General features: G+C 43.6%; 1 pseudogene; it reads left to right on the forward strand.

Moving 5' to 3' along the window:
• Positions 1-97: 97 nt before the first annotated feature.
• LOC121838951 lies at positions 98-11,131 on the forward strand (annotated as a pseudogene).
• The last annotated feature ends 280 nt before the right edge of the window (positions 11,132-11,411 follow it).

Consider the following 11,411-nt stretch of genomic DNA (forward strand, 5'->3'; position numbering starts at 1 on the left):
GACAGATAGATAGCCTCTCCTCAGGGTGTGTGGAGGAACTACAGAGGCAAGCCACTGACCAAACACCACTACACACAACACATCACACACAACAACCATGGGTGGTCCTCTCAACACTGGTAAAACATGAAGTGTTTTTAGAGAAATTAGCCAGTCAAGCAGACTGATTGCTTCACTGTTTTTGTGGTCATAAACAACTGCTGCTACTACTACTTTTCAATAGTAGACTATTAGTGATATGCTTGTTTTTCATGTGTCTAAGGCTTGAGGTCTGTGTTGCATGCTTCCATATGATTTTGTGAAACAGAAACATTGTTTGTGAAGCACAAAAAAAGCATACAAGATACAGTTAAAAACAAGATGCTGTAAACAGTCGAACAAAGATGCTGTAAACTTTCATGAACAAGATGTTGTAAACAGCCAGAGACAAGATTCTGTAAACATTCAAAAACAAGATGCTGTAAACAGTTCAACTTTTGGAGTAACATCATTTGAGTCATAAGAGTGCATACTTTACACAAACTCTTTTTCAGCTTAGTGTGAATGTGAGGCTGTGAGCCTCCACAATGTACTGTTATTTCTCTATTGCGGTTTCATATATTAATTGACTGAGGAATAAAAGGGTTTTGTGTAAACAGACATTTGTTGTGATATGGCGCAGCCGTAGCGCATCATGGATTAGCCCTAAAGTTGCAGAGAACAAAAACAGGTTTTGAGTTTCAGACGTTTTAATCTGTCTAATCCATAAAGCTGTGAAAATGACTTGGAGAAGGAGGGAGGGAGGGAGGGGTGAGGGAAGATAATCATTCAGTCATACAGAAGGCTAATTCTGGTCTAATTAGTGTTGCAGTGAAAAGTAAGAATGTGTCCCAAAATGGCACCCTATTTCCTATATAGTGCATTACTTTTGACCAGGGCCCATAGGGAATACACTCTTAGAAAAAAAGGTGCTATCTAGGACCTAAAATAGTTATTCAGCTGTCCCGATAGGAGAAACCTTTGAAGAACCCTTTTTGGTTCCAAGTAGAACCCTTCTGGGTTCCATGTAAAACACTTTACACAGAGGGTTCTCAATGGAACCCAAAATAGGTTCTACCTGTGAACAACAAGGGTTATGCCTGGAACAAAAAAGGATTCTCCTATGGGGACAGCCGTAGAACCCTTTTGGAACCCCTTTTTCACAGAGGGTACCATTTGGGACACAGCCCCAGACAAGGGACTCTTGAAATAGTGGAACATTAACCTTTTTGCATCAGTAATGCCCATTTATAAATGTAGATGGCAGGGATTGACAGAAAAGACAGAACATTTCAAGTACACTTATCTTTGCCATGTAAGAAAACATAAAGATTGAACCCCAAAAAAGAGGACGATGAGCATGATGATGATGATAAGTATGAACTGTTAAATGCAATGATATGATACATCAGTGGAGATAAATATGAGAGCAATGAATCTGACGAATGGTGATGATGATGACAACAAGACTTGGGACTTAAGCACTTAGGACAGCAGCATCTCCTATCCATTACCTTACCACCATACTGTAACTCTGTGAGCTGATTGATCGATCAGTCAGCACGCATGCAGCCCTACCTGGCCTGCTCTAACTAAAGTGTGGTGTGGCTGGGTTTAGTGGGGAGGAAAGCAGACCAGGCTACAGACAGATGGGTGGTAATGAAAGCAGCCAGAGCCAGACAGGCCGATGAGACAGTAGTCCTCCCTCCCTCCGTGCATATGGGTTAATGGACTAACACATACAGTCAGGTAGCCTACCAATTTGCACTGGGATTAGCCAGTCAGATTATAGAGAAGCCACGAGACTGCCCAGGTGTACAGTGCACAGTGTGCAGACAGCCTGAGAGGGAGAGGACTTGGTGGTGGCTGGAACTGTACTTGCTCTCTGTTCACTGCCAAATTAAGGGATGATGTGGAGACCTTGTTATGGCACTGAAAAAGACACATAGATAAAGAGAGAGGGAAAGAAAGAGCTCAGAGCATATGTGATGCGTTCACTCATTACATTGTCAGGTAATTGCAGAACTCAAACACACACACTGTGAGGGGAGCATTGTGATCTACCCCCTCCTCAACAGATGGTGTAGGAGGATGAGGGACTGACAAGCGATAATCTGTGATTACATATTATATAGAATATTTTGATTATCATTGTGGTTGTAAATTCAAAATCGGATGTACCTCACAAACCTTTCCATTGGTGATCATCTGCTTAGTAGTCAAAGCTAATATGTTTGGCTCAGAAATGCTAGATTTTAAGCCATATTACAATTGAGCGTGGTGCTTTTATGAACTCCTCATATAGAAATTGACAATGTGCAGATTTGTAGCCTTTAGAGATCATATAAAGTCAGGCTTGGGAGTATTTATGAATGTGTTTACATCTGGTTAGGCTTATTGTTACATTTCATGGACATTGGCAGACATGCCATACATTAGATGTCCATTACTACAACAGAAGGTACATTTATTATTCCTTACCTTACTGCTATGATAATTCTGTTTTTCTCTTCAATACAACGTTCTGCCTTTTTTAGTACCAAGAGCTTGATTTGAATGATATGTCTCACCTCCTTTTCACATCATCTCACTCATGACTGCCACGGAATACACACCTGAAATAATTCATGACATTTTACCACCCTATCAAAAATGTTCCCATATTCTCATACATTTCTATTCCTGTCAAATCACAAAATCAATCGAAACACCACTAAAATGTTATTATACGCAAAGTATTAGCCATCTCCTCCCTCTTCTTGCATTACATGAAATACGCCGGTCCAATTCCCATGTATTATGAATCAGTTGTAATAGATGGGATGGGGAGGGAGTGGTGGTGGTGGCAATATGCCAGATATACAGTCGTGTTATCATATTTGTTTTCCATCCCCACGGCAGAGCACACGTAGGGCCTAGAGGGACAGTTAAAGACTAGCAGGATTAAAGACAATTAGGGGGTTGATTGTTGTCAGAAAGGGGAGCAAAAGCAGATTAAATATGGAGAATTAGGTCAAAGTGATGATGATGGATAGAAGAAGGCGGGAGTAGGAGGAGATGGGGGGGGGGTTGAGGTTAGAGAAACCGATTGCGGTAACACTGAACTGAAGAGTGCCAAGAAATAAGTGGAGAGAGAGAGATTTCCTGATAAAATGTACAAAATATAAAACAGTTAGAGACTGTCATTTCCCAAAATGTGAAACCCTTTTCAAGGTTTCAAAGACCTCTCTGATGAGAGTAGACTACCCGTCCTGTTGGGGTAGGACGCAGAGAGCTGTGGGTTGGCAGCGCACTACATTGCTGCCTGCCATAAGAAGAGGGACAGATGAGGGCCATGTCCTCTACTGTATGCTTATTGTTATTGTTCATTGTATGGTTATTTTGACCCTTGGTTATTGTTGTTACTGTTGCCAGTTGACAATTTTGATTCTTACTATTTCATATTGTAAATTGGCAATATGTACATTGTTATGAGAGAGAGAGAGAGAGAGAGAGAGAGAGAGAGAGAGAGAGAGAGAGAGATAGAGAGAGAGAGAGGCTACAATGGGACTAAGAGATATGTTATTGCCTAGTGATGTGTGAGTCAGGTAACCTCATCCACTGTACTTCTCCTGCTTTGCTCTCTGGGCGTGTCTGTCTGGGGTTTTTCCACTGTCTAGACACCACTGAATCAGCATAGGATGTTCTATTTGTTTTTACTCCACTCTTCCTCCTCCTCCTCTCATTCTTTTCCCCCTCTCGCTACCAGCGTAATTAGCAGACACTTTTATTGATCCGTGGGATTTGGGCCCAAATCCTCCATGTCTGGTAGACGGATCTGTGGCAAAGTCGCTCTGGGGGGTTTTGGTGGGCGCCCCTGTAGACGAGCCTACCTGTTAACCCCTAGCCCATGCAGACAGTGTAACAACCCTCATCCACTATTGAGGGGGTATTTTGGAGGTGGTACGTATGTGGCATGTGGATTAAGCCTGTGTTTGTCGATTGTGGAATTGAGCATGTTTTCTAATTAGTGTGGGGATAAGCTACAACTGTCATGATGACAAATCTTCCCAAAAATCGAATAATGTGGATCTATAGTCAAATGAAAAAGCTAGCTTGTCCCAACTTAAAAATAAAATTGCTATCATGAGTTAGTAAGTGCTGGCCCCAGCTAGCACAAAACAAATAGTTTCGTCACATAGCAAAAAAACAGAAGTTAAGGAGCTTGTATTAGCATGTGCATGCTCCAGCTAACCAAAACAGAATAAACATAGTAAAAACAAGGAAAGTTAGCTAGACTGAGCATGCTAGTTACATTAAACACAAATGTAATGGTTCACATCAATAAAGAATTAAAGTTAGATAGCAAGTTACCGTGTGCTTGCCTAAGCTACCAAAAATCTAGGCCTAATGGTTTTAAAATCGGGAAGTTTGTTAACTCGTGTTGGTAGTGTGTGCTAGCCAGCTAACAAAAAAAGCTACAGTAGCAAGCGTGAGCTAACCACAGTCCAGGGCACAGACAGCATGCAACATCCCCTGCCACTACTGCCTATGTACTAAAATAATTATTAGAGAGTTGAGAGAATTTTACATCTCGGATAGATTCACAGCCTCAAAATCAGATTGTTCAGACTTTAGCTCAGTCTCTTTGAAGATATTCCCTTTAAAAGCTGGTCAGTAGCGTGATACACTGTACATACAGGTACAGGTGCTGGTAGAAGTTCCTGAAGAAAAACAGGAGATATTCATTATCTACCTGTATGAGTTTAGTCTGGGAGCCTGGAAGCCACAGTATCACAACGTTAGAGTTACGGGGCCCAGATTAAACAAAACACTTCTCACACAAGAAAGAAAATAAGAAGTTCATAAGATAGTTCGTAAGTGCAATTCCTCAACAACATCCTAAGATTTTCTTATTTTTCTTACGAACTTCCCAAATATCTTCTTACAAAATCTTCTTAAGATGTGTGTTGCCAAGCAACCGTTTTAGCTAGTTATCTAGCTAGCAATGTCAATAATGTTAGCATATTTCTTAACAGGATTACTGTTCTAAAACATGTTATTGCGTTTAAAATAATTAATACGGAAACGTTCAGATTAAGTTTGTGAGTGAATTAAACATGTTCAATTGCTTTCATGAGCTTTTTCTCTCACTGCCCTGAGTTTAAGACAAGGGTTTAGCTATATTGGAATTAAGCACATTTCCAATAACTTCAAGAATCTAATTCCTTCTTCACTTTTTGCTTAAAGAGAAACATAAGAAATAGCACAAGAAAAATTCCAATAACCTTTTTAAGGAATAGCAACTTTGCTTAACTTTCTTCTTAAATCTAGACCTGGCGGTTATGAAGAACTTTCTTCTTAATTAAGAAGGTTTTGTGAATCTGGGCCCAGGTCTATTATAAAAATGTAAGTGAATTAACTTGTGCCATGCTGTTTCCAAATACTGTAACTAAGCTCAGACAAAGAGATTTTAGCTATGCTACCACATTAATAGCATTTAGCTGTAGATGGGCAACATGAGTGATACTTACATCCCCATCACAGCTTTGCTATCGCAGACCATTGTTGTATTACTTGTAATTGTTTGCAGTGATAATGTCATTAGGTTATGCTAGCACAGGTGCACGGTCTTACAAATGTAGACAAGACAAGGATTCTGCAGATAGCAGTGCTGTATAGTTATTTGTGAAGCTACATACCTCCTAACAATTTCACAACAACTACCTTATACGCACAAGTGTAAAGGAATAAATAAGAATATGTACATAAAAATATATGAATGAGTGACGGCCGAACGGCATAGGCAAGATGCAGTAGATGGTATAGAGTACAGAATATACATATGAGATGAGTAATGTAGGATATGTAAACATCATATAAAGTGGCATTGTTTAAAGTGGCTAGTGATACATTGATATGTAGGCTATGTGTGCCTTTTTTTAAATGTATGTAGTTCTGTCCTTGAGCTGTTCTTGTCTAATGATGTTCTGTATTACATCATTCTGTATTATGTTTCATGTTTTGTGTGGACCCCAGGAAGAGTAGCTGCTGCTTTTGCAACAGCTAATGGGGATCCTAATAAAATACCAAATTCAAAACGTGGGCCGTTCTTACAGTATTCTCCCTGTACACCAAGTCAGAATCGTAGGATAAATAAAGAGAGCCTATAAGCAGACAATGAAAGCTCTTACAATATTCTCTAAAACAGGCCACAGGCTACATGTGCACCACCAAGTCAGAATAGTAGGCTAAATTATGATGGGAAAAGGGAGCAAATTATTAGGGTGAGGCACATGGGCTACTAACAGCTTACTACACAACATACACTTAGTATTACTTTCTTAGCTAGAGTATACATATCTCTTTGGTATATTACATCATTTATGCAGCAGCATAACTATATATTTTTGGACTCCTTTTTGTGCTATGCTCATTTGAACACGAAGGTGGTGCGGCGGTACTTTGTGTCAAATTTTGTCATCAAACATTGTCACAAAGTCTGGCATTCTTGCCTCCCGAGTGGTGCAGCGGTCTAAGGCACCACAGTGCTTGAGGCATCACCACAGATCCGGGTTCAAACCCAGGCTGTGTCGCAGTCGCGACAGGGAGTCCCATGAGGTGACACACAATTGGCCCAGCGTCATCTGGGTTGGGGAGGGTTTGGACGGCCGGGATGTCCTTGTCCCATCATGCTCTAGTGACTCCTATGGCGGGCTGGGCGCATCTACTCTGACACGGTCGCCAGCTGTACAGTATTTCCTCCGAAACATTGGTGCGGCTGGCTTCCAGGTTAATCGAGCAGTGTGTCAAAAAGCAGTGCGGCTTGGCAGGGTCATGTTTCGGAGGACGCATGGCTCTCGATCTTCACCTCTCCCGAGTCCGTACTGGACTTGCAACGATGGGACAAGACTGTAACTACAAATTGGATATCACAAAATTGGGGAGAAACAAAATGATATATATATATATATATATATATACTGCTCAAAAAAATAAAGGGAACACTAAAATAACACATCCTAGATCTGAATGAATGAAATATTCTTATTAAATACTTTTTTCTTCACATAGTTGGAAGTGCTGACAACAAAATCACACAAAAATTATCAATGGAAATCAAATTTATCAACCCATGGAGGTTTGGATTTGGAGTCACACTCAAAATTAAAGTGGAAAACCACACTACAGGCTGATCCAACTTTGATGTAATGTCCTTAAAACAAGTCAAAATGAGGCTCAGTAGTGTGTGTGGCCTCCACTTGCCTGTATGACCTCCCTACAACGCCTGGGCATGCTCCTGATGAGGTAGCGGATGGTCTCCTGAGGGATCTCCTCCCCCAGACCTGGACTAAAGCATCCGCCAACTCCTGGACAGTCTGTGGTGCAACGTGGCGTTGGTGGATGGAGTGAGACATGATGTCCCAGATTTGCTCAATTGGATTCAGGTCTGGGGAACGGGCGGGACAGTCCATAGCATCAATGCCTTCCTCTTGCAGGAACTGCTGACACACTTCAGTCACATGAGGTCTAGCATTGTCTTGCATTAGGAGGAACCCAGGGCCAACCACACCAGCATATGGTCTCACAAGGGGTCTGAGGATCTCATCTCGGTACCTAATGGCAGTCAGGCTACCTCTGGCGAGCACATGGAGGGCTGTGTGGCCCCCCAAAGAAATGCCACCCCACACCATGACTGACCCAACGCCAAACCGGTCATGCTGGAGGATGTTGCAGGCAGCAGAACGTTCTCCACGGTGTCTCCAGACTCTGTCACATCTGTCAAATGTGCTCAGTGTGAACCTGCTTTCATCTGTGAAGAGCACAGGGCGCCAGTGGTGAATTTGCGAATCTTGGTGTTCTCTGGCAAATGCCAAACGTCCTGCACGGTGTTGGGCTGTAAGCACAACCCCCACCTGTGGACGTCGGGCCCTCATACCACCCTCATGGAGTCTGTTTCTGACCGTTTGAGCAGACACATGCATATTTGTGGCCTGCTGGAGGTCATTTTGCAGGGCTCTGGCAGTGCTCCTCCTGCTCCTCCTTGCACAAAGGCGGAGGTAGCGGTCCTGCTGCTGGGTTGTTGCCCTTCTACGGCCTCCTCCACGTCTCCTGATGTACTGGCCTGTCTCCTGGTAGCGCCTCCATGCTCTGGACACTACACTGACAGACACAGCAAACCTTCTTGCCACAGCTCGCATTGATGTGCCATCCTGGATGAGCTGCACTACTTGAGCCAGTTGTGTGGGTTGTAGACTCCGTCTCATGCTACCACTAGAGTGAAAGCACCGCCAGCATTCAAAAGTGACCAAAACATCAGCCAGGAAGCATAGGAACTGAGAAGTGGTCTGTGGTCCCCACCTGCAGAACCACTCCTTTATTGCGGGTGTCTTGCTAAATGCCTATAATTTCCGTCTGTTGTCTATTCCATTTGCACAACAGCATGTGAAATTTATTGTCAATCAGTGTTGCTTCCTAAGTGGACAGTTTGATTTCACAGAAGTGTGATTGACTTGGAGTTATATTATGTTGTTTAAGTGTTCCCTTTATTTTTTTGAGCAGTGTATATACTCTACCTGTCACGTTCTGACCATAGTTTTCTGTTAATTTATTCTTTGTTTTAGTATGGTAAGGGCGTGAGTTGGGGTGGGCAGTCTGTGTTTGTTGTTCTATGTTGGTGTTTGTGTTCCGCCTAGTAGGGTTCTCAATCAGAGGCAGGTGTCGTTAGTTGTCTCTGATTGAGAATAATACTTAGGTAGCCTGGGTTTCACTTTGGTTTGTGGGTGTTTGTTTCCGTGTGAGTGTTTTGCCCACACGGTACTGTTTCGGTTTTGTAAATTCACGTTGTTATTTTCTGTTTAGTGTTCTGAGTTTGAATTAAAAATCATCATGAACACTTACCACACTGCGTTTTGGTCTGATCCTTACTCCTCCTCAGACGAAGAGGAGGAAATCCGTTACACTACCGTTCAAAAGTTTGGGGTCACTTAGAATTTTTGTTTTGTTTTTTTACATTGTTTGCAAACTGACATTTGACACATATTAACGCCAAAATAACAGGCAAAACAGGCAAAAACAGGTGGAGCTAAACAGGCTCTGCCCCATCTGCCCTGAATGAGTCTCAAGTAGCATGGTTCAAGTCGTGACTTCTAAGAGCAAGTCAAGTCGAGTCACAAGTTTTCAAGTCAAGTAAAAAAAAAAATCTATTCATGCAACGACTTGTTCGACTACAAATCGTTGTCTATTTTTTTAAGCTACCAGACAGCCCTTTTCATTATTTTGTCAACAACATATATTTTTTAGCCTATGTAATTGTAAAATAGTGAGAGAGTGACTCACTGTGCGGTAACAGAACAGGGCTGCGGGCAGCAGAGCAAAAATGGAGGAAAACGAAACTTCCAGAGGACCTATCATCCTTCCCCTCCCTCCTCTTCTCTTCCTCTGTATCTGCTACTAATGCCGCTTTCTATCACTCAAAATGTCAAGCTTCTGCCTCAACCCTGTAAAATTCTTCTACACTTTCTCTTCCAACCTTAATCCTCCACCTCCTCCCCCTCCCCCCTCCCTCTTTGCGGATGACTTTGTCAACCACTTTGAAAAAAAGGTTGACAGCATCCACTCCTCTTTCACTCAGCCTATGGAGTCCTCTGGTCCAATTCACACAGAACTACCCTACGCCTTGACCTCTTTCTCCCCTCTCTCCCATTGAAATCCTGTGACTAGTGATGTGCGGCCACCTGACAACCTGCCCACTTGACCCTATCCCCTCCTCCCTTCTCCAGACCATCTCTCCCATTCCTCACCAACTCATCCCTGACCACTGGCTACGTCCCCTCTTACTTCAAGATGGCCAGAGTCATTCCCCTCTTCTAGAAACCAACACTCAACCCCTGTCGTCAAAAAATTACTTATTTAATTTCTTTACAAAACACTTGAGAGTGCTGTCTTAGACCAACCTTCTCGTTATCTCTCTCAGTATGATCGTTTTGACCCTAACAAGTCAGGCTTCAAGATGGCTAACTCAACTGAGACTGCCCACCTCTGTGTCACAGAGGATCTCTGCTGACTTTCTCTCCTTGCTTTTCATCCTCCTAGATGTATCCGCTGCCTCTGACACCATGAACCATCAGAACCTCCTCTCAGCCCTCTCAGCGTTGGGTGTCTCAGGCTCTGAAAACTCCTGGATTGCATCCTACCTGGCAGTTCGCTCCTACCAGGTGGTGTGGATATGTGTCTGCACTATGTGCTTTCACTACTGGTATCCCGCTGGGCTCGGTTCTAGGCCCTCTCCTCTTTTCTATTTACACCAAGTCACTCGGCGCTGTCATATCCTCACATGGTCTCTCCTATCATTGCTATGCGGATCACACTCAACTACACTTCTTCTTCCCCCCTTCTGACACCCAGATGGTGACACGAATCTCTGCGTGCCTGGCAGACATCTCAGTGTGGATGTGGGACCACAACAAGATCAACCTCAACAAAACTGAGATGCTCTTCCTCCAAGGAAAGCCCTGCCTGCTCCAAGATTTCTCCATCATGGACGACAACTACACAGAGTCCCCCTCCCAGAGTGCAAAGAACCTTGGCATGACCCTGGACAACACCATGTTGCTCTCCGCAAACATCAAAGCAGTGACTCGCTCCTGCAAGTTCATGCTCACACAAGAAGCGGCACAGGTGCTAATCCAGGCACTTGTCATTTCTCGTCTAGACTACTGCAACTCTCTGTTGGCTGGGCTCAAACCCCTGCACCTTTTTCAGAATGGTGCAGCCCACTGGTGTGCAACCTTCCTAAGTTCTCCCATGTCACCCCGCTCCTCTGCACACTCCACTGGCTTCCAGTCAATCATCGCATCATCTTCAAGACCCTGGTGCTTGCCTACTGAGCAGCAAGGGGTACTGCACCTAACCTTCAGGCTATGCTCAAACCCAACCCGAGCACTCCGTTCCGCCACCTCTGGTCTCTTAGCCCTCCCACCCCTACAGGAGGGCATCTCCCGCTCAGTCCAGTCAAAGCTCTTTTCTGTCCCTGCACCCCAATGGGGGAAGAAGCTTCCCCTTAAAGTCAGGACAGTGGAGTCCCTTTTGTAAACATCTTAAACCCTACCTCTTTGTAGAGTATCTTAAATAACTGCCACGGTACCATGACGCCCTGGTGGAGCTCCACACTGAAACACTGATTTCCCATATTCAGTCTCAGTCTCATAGTGAGTCACAAGAGGAGTTGTTTGACTCCGACTCAGCAAAGTTCAGTTTCTGGGTCTCGTTCTGTATTCAGTTCTGAGTTTTTGTCCCAAACAGAGGAAGGTCGCATTCCGGCTCTATCTGTCACAGTTTCAGCCGGGGCATTCGGTGCCTTTTCACTTGTGGCTGCGGTTATTGGGTCTGTTCGCCTCTTTGATAGCTGTGCT

The sequence above is a fragment of the Oncorhynchus tshawytscha genome, linkage group LG13 (genome assembly GCF_018296145.1).
Source record: "Oncorhynchus tshawytscha isolate Ot180627B linkage group LG13, Otsh_v2.0, whole genome shotgun sequence".
In the NCBI taxonomy this organism is placed as follows: domain Eukaryota; kingdom Metazoa; phylum Chordata; class Actinopteri; order Salmoniformes; family Salmonidae; genus Oncorhynchus; species Oncorhynchus tshawytscha.